The sequence below is a fragment of the Dermacentor silvarum genome, chromosome 11 (genome assembly GCF_013339745.2).
Source record: "Dermacentor silvarum isolate Dsil-2018 chromosome 11, BIME_Dsil_1.4, whole genome shotgun sequence".
Classification (NCBI taxonomy): Eukaryota; Metazoa; Arthropoda; class Arachnida; order Ixodida; family Ixodidae; genus Dermacentor; species Dermacentor silvarum.
The window spans coordinates 48,499,714-48,505,347 of NC_051164.1; positions in this window are offsets into that span (position 1 = coordinate 48,499,714).

A 5,634-nucleotide genomic window follows, 5' to 3' on the forward strand; every position below is an offset into this window, starting at 1 on the left:
GCCGCCTGTCGACGCGTGCAGTGATTTCTTGAAAATGACGAGATTACAAAGTCACGAAGCCGTTTGAAGCCAGAAGGACAAAGTTTAGGCAAATCCGTGTACTTCCCATAATTGCCATGCTGGCTGAACCGCCCCCATTGCAGATCCCGTAGACACTGGCGCCACATTTCCCTCTAGTGAGTATTGTATGAAACTCGTATAATTACGGCAGATTGGAGTGTGCAACTAAAATATGCTGACACCGTCCGGTAGGGAGGCCACGAAGGTGGCACGACATATTCAACGATGCCAGACGCGCGCTTTCATCAACGATAGCTATAGCCTGATGCGTCCAGGCAAGTTCTGTCCTTGGCCATGCATGAATCTTGCGAGGAGCTCATGCGCCGAGACGGTTCTAGAATGCGGATGCCCAGACACGTCACAAGCTGGTCACATGTGCTGCAATATGAGCGGTGAAACTGCTAATACAAAATAGTAGCACCTGCTACTTCAAACTGGGTCCACCGCTCGCAAGGCTGCGTGTTAAGGTTCATGCTGTCGCGAGGGGACGCTTCGGCGCTTGTTGTCCACAGACCACAGTTATGATGACGCATATTCTCGATAGGCCATTTTAGCAGAACACAGCGGGTCTGAAACTGCGCATGCGCATGGATCTAGTAGACAATTTTATCTCTGCGTGATTCGTTAGGCCCTTTGCGCGCATTCCGACTCTCCGCAGAACCACCGTATAGACATGCCGACAGAGCAACGTTTTCGCATACCGTCATATAGTATCTCCTGCTTAAAAAAATGAATTCTCGGTTTTCACGTGCCTAAACCACGATCTGATTATGAGGCGCCCTGTATAGAGAGTACTCAAACAGACAGTCGCTTAACAGTGACTGTCTGTTTGCACGCCGACTCAGTGCGTGCTCATCAGAGCGGAGCCGGAGGGCTGCCCTGCATGACCAAGCGTTCCAGGAATACGTCGTGCATGGTGTCGCGATGCGCATAAACAAACAATCAAGATCGAACGAAGTGAGGACTCGAGGTTAACATCGACCCCCTGGCACTTTTGTAAAGCCAACCTTCCATAGGCACACGACGAAAAGCAGCGCAAATTGAGCACAGGCGGACAGAGGAAACACGCGGACGAGCGCTTCATGTCTCGCAACTGTGGGACAGCGCCGAGACAGCAACTACGAGACAGCAACCGTACGACACGCTGTCGGTACGAGTAAAGAACATTTTTATTTATTTATTTATTTATTTATTTATTTATTTATTTATTTATTTATTTATTTATTTATTTATTTATTTATTTATTTATTTATTTATTTATTTATTTATTTATTTATTTACAATATATCCTGCAGCGCCGAAGAAATTACAGCAGGAGAGTGGGTACAGCTAATAAAAGCAAACAAATAAGCGAACAGACAAACAGTTCAACATATGATGATTATAAACGAGGCATCCGTAATTTTAGAAACTGTTATACAAGCCATAAGAACAGCACAGTGCAAAAATACCTCTATTAATTACAAATTATTGATCAGTTGATCGAACTGGACACCGTCAGCTGTGACCACCTCCTCTGGTAAAGTGTTCCGTTCAGATATTGTCTTTGCAAAGAAAGAGTGTTTCATATAATTTATACGGCATTTAATTTCTCTAATTTTACGGATGTGATCCCTCCTGCTTGAGATGTAGTGGGGAGGTTTCATATATTAAAATTTGTCCATACGAGTTGAGTTATTATAAATTGCATGCATTAGTTTCAGCCGGTTTTCCTTCCGCCTTCTGTCAAGAGGTTTGATTCCAATGCTGGCCTTCATTTGTGTGGCACTAGCTCCCCTGGAATATTGTTTTAATATAAACCTCACCGCACGCTTCTGTATACCTTCAATTTTATCAATGAGGCATTTTTGATGGGGGCCCCACAAGCTGGACGCGTATTTTAAGTGTGGTCTTAGTAGTGATTGGTACGCCGCCACAAAGATTCCGAATTACAAGGCTAAGCATGCTGGCTGCTTTGTTTACGGTGTTATTGATACGCTGATGAAATGAAAGATCTTCCGAAAGAAGCACCCCTAGATATTTGACTTCAGGTACGTTTGGAAGTACCTTATTACCAACTATGTGCACTTCCCCTTGCTAAATGTTACGTGGTAGCTTTTGTCAGCATTTAGACCTAGTTCCCATGTGTTACACCACAAGGTGACATAATCAAGATCTTGTTGAAGTGATTGCATGTCACTATCTGCACTGACTGCCCTGTATATTACGCAGTGATCCGCGTATAATCTCACACTGGAAGAAATATTAGACCCGATGTCATTGATGAAAATTAAGAATAATAATGGTCCCAATACCGAGCCTTGTGGCACACCCGAAGTCACTTCCACAAACCTAGATTGTTTGCCCCCCAGGACGACGCGTTGCTTTCTGCTGTTGAGGTAATCTCCAATCCATTTCAAAATATTTCGATCAATGCTGAGAGCAGACAGTTCGTGCTTTAATAGTTCATGCGAAACAGAATCGAATGCTTTTCTAAAGTCTTAAGAATATTGCATCAGTCCGCAATCTATTGTCAGCCGCAGTGACAAGGTCATGAAATATCTCTATTAATTGGGTGGTACATGAAACACCAGCACGAAAACCCTGTTGATTCTGGAAGAAAAAATTCTTAGTTTCTAAATGTTTTATCACATTACTGTACACAATATGTAAACATAGACATTGTTCCTTTCTTCCGATGTTCATCAGCCTTTTCTGATGTCCTTCGCCATAATCTCTCTCACGTGACGTTCTCTTCTCTCTATTGCAGCAAAAGAAGCTGCAGGCTGCGATGGTAAGACCACTCGCTCTTTTACCCCCATTTATCAGCAAGCGGCAAACTTGATGGGCTTAACGACTTCGGGATATATGCGACGTCAGACTTAGCGTAAAAATGCACAGTTGCTCCACCTACGCTTTTAAGAAAACGCTGCTTTATGCAATGAAGCACAAAAGTAACCGGAACGCCAATGCATTTCGTCGGACACTTTGGAAATTATCTCCAAACTGGCGCAGTCCTGAGAATTCGTTCCAAGTCGATTTGCCTTGCATACTGACGAGCTACAATTCATAGAGTAAGGCATGGGCCGTAATATTAAATTAATCAAAAAGTAATTAGCGTAATTATGTTAAATACTCGAGTAAGCATTTCAATTTCTCGTAGAACTATTGACCGCCTCATCGAGTAATTCGAATGAAGGGTTAGAATTGTGCTACCTGCCACACGCAATTTGCAAAAATTTGTTGCAGCTAAAACAAAAAAGACAGGCCTGCGTGGCACACGTGACACAGTCACAGCGTAAGCTGGAGGAGCGGCTCCATAGGAGCTCCATGTTCGGCAGCACGCCCTCGAAGGTCTTCACCACGTAGTCTATTGACGCCATTTTCCCGAGAACGAACCGAACTGTCCGCCCGGCGTCGACGGCGAGCTGCGGCTTCTGCTGCTCTCTGCACAGCGGTCTGCTGAGGCCGACGTTGCCTGGTTGCAGCCGCGCGCGTAGCTCTACGATTGGCTTCTTAATGAAGTGGTTCGTACCTTGCGAGGATGCGCTGTAACGTGTATCGAACACAGGTAGCGACACTACACGGCGTACATGTCGCATCCCTTGACAAGTGGTACAATACGATGCTAATTCTACGTGTCGTGACACCTACTGAGGCAATGCAACGCAACTGCAATGCAAAGTTTGCACGTGTCGACGCTACGCGAGGCGCATCTCACATGACAAATGGCACGATTCGATGCTGCTGCTGATGATGACGATTTATTGGCATCCCTTCTGAAACGGGGCGGCAAAAAAGTGCCGCCAAGCCTGTCATTGAATCAGGTATGCTATATACGTTTTTCATTCTAGCATTTTTTTGTATACATCACCTTAATCTTCTTTTTCTTCCTTAATACTTATCGATCTACATCTTGCACCGCTATACCTATGAAACTGCTACATGACGTGCTACCTGGTGCAATAATATGTAAGTGCAGTGCAAAGCGTGCATGTATCGACGCTACGTGGAGCTCATCTCGCATCGCGTGACTCCTCGCGCGCTGGGACGCGTGTATAGGGCAGGTTTTTGGAGCAACTATAGCAAACGCTGGCGCAGTGGTAGAGTAGCTGACTCCCACGCAGAGGGCTCGGGTTCAATCCCATCGGGAACTGTATATATATATTTTTCTCATTCCTGGAGATAGATGGGACAGACACTGGCGGCGGCAGTGGTGGACAACATCGCCAACCAAAACGGCTATTGGAATGAGCCCGTGACAGCTTACGCTGTAAAACACCCTGTATTATACATAGCGCGTTACAGGGTTTAGGTTGTCCCAAAAATATGAGTCATGGCACACCACTTAATTTTGTTCCGTCTTGTCATAACGTGCCAATTGTAATAAGGCTGTTTTAGAAATGTATTCTGCATGACTCTTGTAGCGTTGAGATAATGAACCATGCTGCCGTTTCTCTTGGTCAGTGTGGCTTGGCCTCTCAGGCCCTTGCTGTGCTTTTAGCGAAGTCCCCTATGGGAAAATGTATGTAAATTGTCTGAGATAAACTAAACAACAACAAGAACAACAACTTCATTGTGTCTAGACAGCGCTATACTGAGACGAAGACAGAAGTAATTAGAAGCAGGACATGCGCAGACATTCAACTAATATTTCATTAGAAAAAATACGGTAGCATATAGCACACTTATAAATGAAAAAAAGAAAAACGCAGTAAGGAGTACGAAGGCATCATGATCGCCACTGTGCAAAAAAAAGAAGTTTGACTTCCGGTACAGTGGATGCGCTTGCTAGATATTACAATTTTTTTCTCACTAAGAGCAATGGACGCTAGGCTCACTCAATTTTTTATAACATTATTTGGCAGTCAGCGCATGTCTTGTTTCTACTTCCTTATATGGATCGTCTCATTAGTGCTGCCGCCGTACTATGAACGTTCGCCATATCTACTTTCTGAAACTCATTTCTGAAACAACTCTTTTCCCGATTCATCGCGGCTTCTTCAACTCTTCTCGGCAGCGCCCTCCAAAGCAGCTCCTGGGTACGGTAGCGCAGTCCCCGTCAGCGCGGTCCCCGTCAGCGCGATCCCCATCAGCGCGATCCCCATCAGCGCGATCCCCGTCAGCGCGATCCCCGTCAGCGCGATCGCCGTCGGGCGGCGGCACGCCCAAAAGCCCTGGTTCGCCGGCGGGTGCGAGGTCACCGATGTTGCCCAAGTCGCCCAAGTCGCTAGTCTCACCGACGAGTCGAGACAGCAAGGAGGGCGCCAAGCCATCCACATCGCCCAAGTAAGCAACCACAGAATACTAACAAAAACCGAGAAGCCCGATTTTTTTAGAGGGGGAGAGGGGGGTAAGGGGGGAAGGGAGTTGTGCGTGAGTGAGTTACAATCGCACTAAGCCGACAGACAACGAAGTTGGGAAAGGAGCAGGGAAGGTTAAGCAAAGGGGGTCGTTTGGCCGAGTTGGTACCGCACTTTGAAAGTATCTGAGCACAACAACAACAACAACAAAACGAATGCACATAGAGAGACTCGATGACCACGAGAAGGCGCGTGTGAAACGGTGGTGTTGATGAGAAGCGCTTCCCGTGGG